This window comes from Nicotiana tabacum, chromosome 17, assembly GCF_000715075.1.
Source record: "Nicotiana tabacum cultivar K326 chromosome 17, ASM71507v2, whole genome shotgun sequence".
NCBI classification, from domain to species: Eukaryota; Viridiplantae; Streptophyta; class Magnoliopsida; order Solanales; family Solanaceae; genus Nicotiana; species Nicotiana tabacum.
Window position 1 is genome coordinate 19,456,621 of NC_134096.1, and position 11,489 is coordinate 19,468,109.

The following is an 11,489-nucleotide window of genomic DNA, read 5'->3' on the forward strand; positions in this document are numbered from 1 at the left end:
ATGTCGAGTACAGTTCCCTATATCTGTTCTTGTGTGTTTTATTTCTCATTTCCTGAGGAAGGTTCATAACGCCTTTTCAATTGTTTAATTAGTTACACGGGTTGAGTAATCCTTTCTAGAGTTCATTTTCCTTATGTATCACGTTTGAGTTTGTAGCTTATTGGCACATTGCGGCATCATATGAGACTTTTGGTCATGTCTAGGGTGGTTTGTTGCCTGAGCAGCTTATACTGGTGAGACGAGATTTTTAGATCTGGGATTAGTGCGATCAGATTATATGAAGTATATTAAAGAGAAAATACCAATATTTGGTTCATAATGGGGTGATGATACTCGTCAAAGGGAGAGATTCAATGATTTGTTGACTCTGCAGTTGGTTATGAATTTCTACACATCTCTTCCGTCGTGGAGGTATTGCAAGAGTTGGAACAAGACTTATATATGTCATGAGGTGCATTGTGAGCATCATCTTCATGAAATTTCGGCTATTGTTATTAGAGGATGTTATTATGGTCATGTGAGTTATGCAGTACATAGTGTGAATTCAGTAAAGGTATGCAATCATGTATCAGTGCATCGTGTAGTGACTGATGCGGTGTTCGTATGATGGGAACAGGCCTGGCAGAGAATTTCGGATGTTGGAATTGGACTCTAAGGCTTATTTGGCTAAGTAAAAAGGGAGAATCTTCATATTGGCTCAAGCTAGTGTGCTCAACTGAGTTATGGCAGCACAGGTAAGTGCACGAGGTATTAAACAATGATTTCGGATAACCCCAGAGCAGTTCTTAGCACGTTCGAGGACGAACGTATGTTTTAGTGGGAGAGAATGTAACGACCCGACCGGTCGTTTTGAGATCTAGCACGTCATTCAGCAGTTTGAGGCCATGAAAAACTTCACTTCAGGTATTATGACTGGTACGCGTGGTCGGAATTGAAATTTCGGAAGTTCATAGTTGATTTGAAAAGAAAACTCTCATTTCGGAAGCATTAAGTTGGAAAAATTGACTAAGGTTGCAATTTTGAGTAAATGATCTTGGAATCTGTATTTGAAGGTTCCAACAGGTTCGTATGATGAATTCGGACTGGGGCGTATGTCCGGATTGGGTTTTGGATGACCCGGGATCGTTTCGGCGCCTATTGAGGAAGTTGGCATTTTGGAAGAATTTCATAAATTTGGGTTGAAATGCATTTCAATGTTATCAATGTCCGTTTGGGATTCCGAGTCTGGAAATAGCTTTGTATGGTGATTCTGGTATTGAGAGCGCATCCGGAAGTGGATTCGGAGGTCCGTAGGTCATTTTGGAGTCATTTGGCTAAAGCTAGAAATTTGAAGGATTTTGAGAAGTTTGACCGGAAGTGAACTTTTTGATATCGAGGTCGAAATCCGATTCCGGAAGTTGGAGTAGGTCCGTAATGTCAAATGTGACTTGTGTGCAAAATTTGAGGTCAATCGGACGTGATTTGATAGGTTTCGGTATCGAATGTAGAAGTTGAAATTTTAAAGTGCATAAAGCTTAAATTGAGTTGCGATCCATTATTTCGATGTTATTTGATGTGATTTGAAGGCTCGACTAAGTTCGTAATGTGTTTTTGAATGTGTTTGCATAATTGGTTGAGGTCCCGAGGGCCTCGTGTGTGTCTCGGATTGAGTTCGCACGAATATTGGACTTTGAGGAATTGCTGGTTTCTGTGCATCAGGTTTCCTCTTCCGCGATCGCGAAGAAAGTGCCGCGATCGTGAAAGGTTAAGTGGACTGGTGCGATTTTTACTCTACGCGATCGCGTAAAATGGTTCGCGTTCGCGGAGGGTCGAGCGGGAGATTATTCGCGTTCGTGTCGGGGCTATGGCGAGCGCGCTGTATTAATGGAGCTATCCCATTTGGTGAAAGTTGTTCTATGCGATCGCGTTCTGGGCATCGTGTTCGCGAAAGGGAAGCTTTAAGCAGCTGTTGATTGGCCTTCGCGATTGCGAGTGGATTTCCGTGATCGCGAAGGGGAAAGACATGGGCAGTGTTCTTTTAAAATCGAGGTTTTGGCTCATTTGCACTTAATTTCCTCCATGGGAGCCGGTATTGGAGAGATTTTGGAGCTCCAACTTCATCATCTATGTCAAGGTAAGTGATTCCCGCCTATTTCAAGTTAAATACAAGGTTTATATACGGATTTAGATATGAAAACTAGTAGAAATTTGAGATTTTGAAGAAAGACCTAGAACTTGGTATTTTGGATTTTTGCCACGAATTTTGGGCATGAAATTTGGAATAAATCATATATTTAAGTTCATAAGACTATGGGTAATAATTATCTTCGAAAAGTTTTAGAATCCGGGCACGTGGGCCCGAGGGTAATTTTATCGACTTTCCGAACGGAGTTGGGAATTATGATAAATAGGATTATAATGAGTATTAGAGTATATGTTTATGGATTTTCTTACTTATTGACTAGTTTTGGAGCGTTGGGCATCGATTTGAGTTGATTGAATGGCTTGGGAGCTGGTTATGAAACTTCAGAGCGAGGTAGGTCTTATTTCTAACATTGTAAGAGGTAATTAACCCCATAGGTGAATTAAATAAATGTTTGTACCTAATTGTGGGGGCTACGTGCGTACGAGGTGACGAGAGTTCGTACGTAGCTACTATGATGCTATTGTCCGGGTAGTTTAGGACCCGTATCATGCTATAATTGGAATGTTTGTGCCCTTACTTGCTATTATAATCACTTAGTCATGATAGAAATTGATAAAAGAATTGTATAATGTTAAATTCACTTACTTGAAGGTTTGTATGAGATACTTGACTGTAAATGAGAAACTTGTATTTTCTTGAAAATAATTGTTATTTGTGGATCGGGTCGAGCGCCTCAGTAGTAAATAGATGCATCTATGGTTCTTTCCATTCGACCCTCTGGCAGTGTATAGTTTAAATGTTTGTTGGATCGGGCCGTACGACCTCAGCATGATTTGCGCATGCTTGTATTGCTTGCCTTGAAATTTTTAAATAATGATATTGCCTCCTCGGCCTGAGTTAAATTGTTAAATAATAGGAGATGAATTTGGAGATTTCTTAATTATGATAAAACTGCTTACTTACTTCAAAATATTGAGCTTGCAACCGTTCATATAATACATACTTAATTATATCATTGATATCCTATTTATAGCCCATAGTAAGTGTCGAAGTCGACCCTCATCACTATTTCTTCGGGGTTAGGCGGGATACTTACTAGGTACGCATTGATTTACGTACTCATACTACACGTCCTGCATATTTTGTGCAGGCACACATAAGTTAAGCAGCCTTGTGGGCGCAGAGGCGCGATTATGGCGGGGACTTAGGTGAGCTGCATTCTATACGACGCACCGCAGCCAGCAGAGTCTCCTTCAGAGTATTGTATTTTTCTTTCTTGTCCAAATTTATATTCCGGACAGTTATTGTATTTTATTTTAAATTTCTAAAAAAGGCTTATGCACTTATGATACCGGGTTCTGGGATGATTATGGGATGTTCAATATTGGAATTGGAAACATTGTTATTTATTCTGTAAATTTATTTTTTACTAAATAAATTGAAGTAAATTTACGATTTTAAAAATTTTAAAATGAGAATTTAATTAACTATTTAGTGTTGACTTGCTTGACAGTGATGTCCGGCGCCATCATGACCTTTAACGGATTTTGGGTCATGACAACAATGATAGCAGACAAGTAATGAAAAGACCCTCTTGAAAGAAATATGACATGATGAAAAAAAGAGAATGGAAAAAAAATTGCTTTGAAAAAAAAATGAAATTTTCTTGATATGAGGGAAATACTTGTGAACTAATTGATGAAGAGAGTGCTGAAAAATAAAATTAAGAGATAAAAATAATGGGTGATGAAATCTAAACGTGCAAAGTGCTTAGGGAAGTGTAAGTCACTATTATATAGTTCTCCTACCCGTCCCCTAGCCAACATTACAACCCGTTAAAGTCCTATTTGATTCTATTCGAGCACACTTTATTAGTAGAGATGTACATAATGGGCAAGCCTATGGTTCTTTGTGCATACATGTGAATTTGTTTGTGAGTGCGACAATTGTTCTTTGATGTTAAGTCCTTAAATTATATTCATTCTTTAATATGAATATATGGACTATTTATTTTTGTGAGGCCACTGGTTTTATGATAGATAGGTGATGTTATTAGCTTTAGTTGAAAGAATAGGTGAGCGAGCTTAAATTTGGTGAGTTAGAATCCCTCTCTGATATTAGGAGGTTAGAAGTTTGTTGTTTGTTTGTGATTTGTATATCTTATACGATGAATAAGAAGTGTATATTTGATGATTTGAGTTACTATAGGACCTAATTGTTAGTATCAACCGAAGTGGTGGTATTTCTAGGCTTAATTTATTGAGAGTGGTTTTAATGCTTACTCGAGGATGAGCAATAGTTTAAGTGTGGGGTTGAGATGTTCAGCCAAAAATGCATATATTTAACTGTTGTTGCCTCCTATTCTAATACTTTTAATCGTTTATTGAGTACTAATTGTATTACTTTATGCTTAATATTATATTTTAACTGTGTACGATTGAAGCGGTGTGAAGATGAAGAGATTTGGAGCAAAATTAAATAAAATACGGAAAAAAAGAAAGGAAATTAAACGAATAAAAAAATAAAGAGACAAGGGGGGACACCTTTTGGTGTTTGTCCCCCAAGTGGATTACAAAAGAATAAGAGATGCAACGCAAAAAAGTAGAAGGAATTGAGATGAAAAGCGTACCGGTATATGCATCAGGGTCAGCGCGATGTGCTTCCCTGGACGGCAGGGACTTTTACTAGTAAGCTCGGGACAAGGTTATTTTAATCCTACATAGTCCCAAATTGTATAAAAAGGGTCCTAAACCTAAGTTGGAGGGGATCTAACATATATTTGGGAAGCGAACAGGTCACTTTGGAGGGGAGAACATACACCGCGCTTGGAGGAGGCTTTCAAGTAGTTTTTCTTCTCTTCTCTTTCTTTAATTTCATAGTGTATGAGTTCTAGAGTTTTGGGTGCTACATGAACGTTGTAGTTGAAGCTTGAATTATTTTTATTATTTTATGATATTGGTTTATTTATTCAATATTGCGCTTAATTATTTGATTGCTTAATCACTAATTGAATACTATCTACGAATCTAAGATTGAAATAGAAAGAGGGAATTCTAGATTACATATAGGATTGAGTAGAGCATGTTCTTGAACTCGAGCATCAGGAACAGATTTGCGGTTAGAATAAGGATATACCTAATCGCCTTGCTTGGTTATTATACGGGAATTATTAGTGCGTTCTTGTTAATCCTAATTCCATAGGAACATAAGCGTTATGTTAGCTTGAATAGGCGAGTAGTAATTTGGGAGAATACTACGAGTAATATTAACCATGTCAATTAATAAACCAAATAAATTTATTAGACAATTTGAGTGGAAGACTCAATAGGATTGTTAGCTAACTTATAGCTCTAGAATATCGTTTCTCATCGAATCCGTCTTTAATATTGCCGACTTGTTTTCTTTAATTTCTTGGTTTTTGACTCTAGATTAGTTGTAGTTAATAATCTTCAGAAAATCGATTGAATAGATTGATTGTCTAGTTTAATTTAGTAGATAGTTAATGACAAGTCCTTGTAGGTATGATATCTGTACTTACAATTCTATATTACTTGTACGACCACGTATATTTGCATGCGCTTGGGAGAAATAACATGTTTTATCCAAATCTGACGCCGAATCAAGGTTCAAATCTCTATTTTTCACTCTCCCAAAACGATGGTTAAAATTCCCAAATTTCACTTTTAAATACCATAATTTATTTGTAATAATCCATGGGTAAACAAGATATAATGTTAAAATCAAGTAAAAAAACACTTATCCTCTTTCTTCATGTGAAACTACCCTTCAAAAATTGCCCCTCTCCAAGTCTAGGACTCAAAATATGAAAAGAGTCTATGTCCCAAAATACAAGTCTTTAAAAATCTGCCCAGTGATACCTTTCACGAATGCAGCTCAAGCCTCGTGTTTGCTAAGCACAACTAGCTCCAGCCCTGAAATAATTCTTCGCGAAGGCGGGCCCCCAGTCTACGAATGCGGAGCACATATTCCCACTATCCTACGCTAATGTGATTGCCTTCACGTGAACGTGAAGCAGAAAAGCCTGCCAACCTCCAACCTATCTTCCTCAATGCGAACGCAATGCTTAGGTCGCGAACGCGAAGGCCACTGATCACCAAAGCATCACGAATGCGTAAAACAAAAATTTCTCTGTTCTAATTAAGCCTTCGCAATCGTAAGACCTGCTCTGTGATCGCGAAGCAAACCAGAAACCAGCAAGCTTAAGCTATCCAACCAAGATTAGATAACCTGAAACCCATATGAAACTCACTCGAGGTCCCCCAGACCCCGACCAATCACACCAAGTCCTAAAATATAATACGAATCTACTTGATGTCTCAAATTACACAAACATCAAAACTACGAATCGCACTTAAATTCAAGCTTAATGAACTAATCAACTTCTAACTTTTAAAACTTATGCCGAAACACTTTTAACTAACTTGGAATCACCCCATATTTTTTTACACAAGTTACAAATAATATAATGAACCTATTCCAACTTCTACAACAACAATCCTACCCTGATAGACTTGAAGTCAACTCACAGTCAAATTTATGAACTATCCAAACCATCAAAATTTTAAACTTTCACCAATTAAAGCCAAATCAATCTAGGAATGTCCAAATCCAATTTCGGACATATGTCTAAGTCCAAAATCACCACACGAACTTATTGAAATCATCAAAATACCATTACGAGGTCTTTTACACAAAATTCAAAACATGGTGAACTCTGATAACTTAAGCTTCTAACCTTGGAACTAAGTATTCGAATTCACTCCAAAACCTTCCCGAAACTAATCCAACCATCCCCGCAAGTCACATAACAACAAATGAACATACAGAAAGCATTGAATAGGGGAATGGGGGCTAAAATACACAAAATGACCGGCTGAGTCGTTACATTCTTCCCTTTTTAAACAAACGTTCATCCTCAAGCGAGTCTATAATTATACTTGGGATTTAAAAAAGGTAAGGATATTTTCTCTGCATATCATGCTCGTCCTCCCATGTTTCCTCCTTGAACGACTGACCTCTCCACTGAACCTTTACTGATATAATATTCTTTGACCTTAGCTTCCGAACCTGCCTATCCAAGATGGTCACTGGATCCTCATCACAAGTCAAGTCTTTGTCCAAATTCCCCGAGATAAAATCCAATACATGTGACGAATCCTCCTAATACTTCCGAAGCATGGAAATACGAAACACTGGATAAACTCTCAATATACTGAGTGACAAAGAAAATTTGTAGGAAAGCTCACCAAATCTTTCCAACATCTCGAATGGACTAATATAATGAGGGATCAACTTTCCCTTCTTTCTGAATCTCATCACACCCTTCATAGGCGAAACTCGAAGAACAACCTTCTCGTCATCCATGAAAGCCACATCACGAACCTTCCTATTAGTATAACTCTTCTTCCTGGATTGAGCTGTGTGAAGTCTCTCCTGAATTAATTTCACCGTCTCCAAAACATCACGAACTAAATCTATGACCAATAGCCTAGCCTCACCCGTCTCAAACCAACCAACCGGAGACCGACATCGCCTCCCATATAAGGCCTCATACGAATCAATCAGAATACTCGATTGTTGCTCAATAGGGTGCAATAGATGAAAATCCCCCTATGAAGCGACGGTAATAACCATCCAAATCCAAAATGCTCCTAATCTCTGTAGTGGAAAAAGGTCTGGACCAACTCTAAACTGCCTCAATCTTCTTCGGGTCCACCTCATTCCCATCACTAGATATCACATGACCCAAGAAAGCCACTGAGTCTAACCAAAACTCGCACTTGGAGAACTTAGCATATAGCTTCTTCTCCCTCAAAGTTTGGAGCACGATTCTCAAATACTACTCATGGTCCTCCCTAGTACGGGAATACAGCAATATATCATCAATGAACACAATGACTAAAGAATCCAAATAGACTGAAAACAATATTCATCAAATGCATGAAGGTTGTTGGGGAATTAGTCAGCCCGAACGACATCATCAATAACTCATAATGCCCATAACGAGTTCAGAAAGCAGTCTTAGGGATGCTTGAAGCTCTGATCTTCAAGTGATGATATCCCAAACGCAAATCAATCTTCGAGAATACCTGGTACCCTGAAACTGATCAAATCAGTCATCAATGTGTGATAGTGGATAGTTATTCTTGATGGTGATTTTGTTTAGCTACCGATAGTGAATACATATTCTCATAGACCTATTATTCTTCTTAACAAACAACATCGGCGCACCACAAGGTGAAACACTAGGCCTAATTAACCCTTTATCTAGAAACTCTTGTAATTTTTCCTTAAATTCCTTCAACCCTACTGGAGCCATATGATACAGAGGAATACAGATAGGTTGCGTGCCCGGTACACAATTAATGCCGAAATCAATATCCCTGTCGGGTAGCATGCCCAATAGGTCTGCTGGGAACACATCGAAAAACTCCCTCATTACAAGAACAGGCTCAACAATAAAAGTATCAACACTAAAATCTCTGACAGAATCCAAATACGCCAAACATCCCTTCTCAACAATCTGTTAATCCTTTAAGAATGAAATCACTCTACTAGGAGTGAAACCAAGAGAACCCTTCGACTCCAACCTCGAAAACTCTGACATCACCAACGCCACGGTCTTATCATGACAATTAAGAATAACATGGTACGGAGATAGCTAATCCATACCCAAGATCACATCAAAATACACCATATCTAACAATAAGAAGTTTTCGCTGATCTCTAAACCACAAGTAGTGAGCACACACGACCGATAAACTCGATCTGTCATAATAGAATCACCAACGGGTGTAGCCACATGCACAGGATCATCAAGAGAACCACGAAGCATATCCAAATAAGAAGCAAAGTATGATAACACATATGAATAAGTAGAACCTGTATCAAACAATAGCGAAGCATCCTTGTGGCACACAAAAATAATAACTATAATCACTGCATCAGAAGAGACAACCTTGGTACTACTTGGGAAAGCATAACACTTGGCATGACCTCCACTAATCTAAGCTCCCCCTATAGGACGACCACGTCGTTAATGACATTCACCCCAAGCTGGCTGAGAGAGTGGTGTAGCAATTGGTACAGGAATCATAGTCTGATCTCCCTGCTGCACTGGACCTCTGCGATGATTGGGGAAATACTTCCTGAGATGGCCCAACTCCTCACACTCATAGCAACTTTTGACTTGAAATAACTGTAAGGCCTAAGTCAAACCCTGTGAACCAAAATAGTCTATACAAGAACCTGGTACCGATGAACCCTGAACTGATGGAGTGCGGTAAGAGCTCTAATCTAGGGGTGTGCTGAATGAAGACTGCACTGAAGCTCCTTGGATGGGTGGTGGTGAATGATAAACTGCCCAACTAGACTGGCCTCTCACAAATCGATTTCGACCTCCAGATGAGGTACCACTGAAACTACCTGAAATACGGGGCCTCCTTACCCAACATCATCTCTCTAGTCTTGATGTGGATGCGCTCCACACTATGCGCTATCTCAACCACCTAATGAAACGAAGTCCTGGCCTCGGTCTTTCTAGCCATAGGAAGGAAAATACTAGGGTGAAGACCCTCAGTGAATCTCATCAATCTCTCCTCCTTAGTGGGAACAAAATCAATAACATGACGAGACAAAAACTACCTCCTCAGATCCTCTCTGCTGGTGCGTGGCACAAAATGCTCTAAGAAGACTAGAGAATTGAGCCCATGTGAGAAGAGGTGATCCTGCTAATCGACCCATGTCATAAACTTGTCACCACTTCTTACGGACCTTGCATCTGGAAGGTGGTGAAGTAAACTTCATTAGACTCAACTACTACCAAGTTGCACTGAATCTCATGGTAATGATCTAAGAATCCCTAGGCATTCTCGGAAGGTATATCACTGAAGTGACGGGGATGTAACTTGATGAACTTATCTAACCTATTCAGCTCATCATCAGACATCGTGGGCCTATCCTTAAGTTGCGCGACAATAGTAAGCTGAACTCCGCAACCGGTAACACTGTAGGAGTCTGATAACCATGTGCCACCTACTCTGGGTACGGGTAGCTGGAGTCTGCGCTCAGCCCCTTACCTCGAAAGTAGCTAGCATAGTAGAATATACCCTAACCCAAGACAAACATTTGAACAAACCAACCATGTGAATTAAGGCATCCTGAATAGCTAGTCAAACAAATAAGCCCTAGGGAACCTGAGCTGGTACCTCCTGCTCCACATAATCATGCACCTGCTCTTCAACAGGAACTACCGGTGGCTCAACAGCAGTTGCACAAGCAGGGGCTCTAGCTATGGTACGTGATCCGCCCCTACCTCTGCCTCGACCCCTCATGGCCCTAGCTAGGGGTACGAGAACTTGCTCAACACACCTGATGATTGAGTACTCATCATCTATGAGAAAATAGAAAAATAAAGGATTTAAGGATAAAAACCCGCAAAATAGAGAATGAAAGAAAGTGAAGTTTCCTAACAATCTTGTAGCCTCTGAAAGATAAATACAAACGTCCCCTTGTTTATCCGCAAGAATCTAATAGACTTGATCATGACTCGTGATACATAAGTAACATAGTGCTCTGATACCAACTTGTCACAACCCAAACTTCCATCGGAGTCGTGACGGTACCTAATACCTCTTGCTAAAAATGCCAACAACTTAAATGACAACAATAAATTAAAATAACAGAATAAAATAGTCACACCAACAAAAATAATCATAAACAACTGAAGCCATAAGTCGTAATATAATTAATCCCATAATCTGGTGTCAGTAGGCACATGAGCACTACGAAATTAAAATACAGTGTCTAATCAAAAATACAGAACTGTCTGAAAGATAAATTAGTGATAACATTAACAAAGCATAAGGGGACTTCAAGGCTTGCGAACAGAATCAACAGCTACGTAGAATCTCCATGAATTGATACTGGTGTCTCTAACTAGCAATCACCTCTATCGGCAGTACCCGGATCTACACATAAAATAAAGAGTATAGTATGAGTACAGCCAATCACATCTACTCAATAAGTAACAAGCCTAACCCCAGGCTGAAAGCAGTGAAGAGCTTGGCAATTGTCCAACATTCAATACCAATAACTAATAACAACAATACAGAATAATAACGACAAAGAAAAGTAGCTCAAGCAATATTAACTTCAACCTTTTCACAAATAGTAGAAAAATAGACATGCTTTTCAAGAATAACAGTTAAAGCATGAATTCTGTCATAGAAGTCATTTAAATATGGTGTTATCAATTTAACAATAATTCCAAGTCCAGCATAGTAAATAAAAACATCTAGTACCAGCAAACATAAGGATGAATCACAGCCTAGTACCTGCGTGA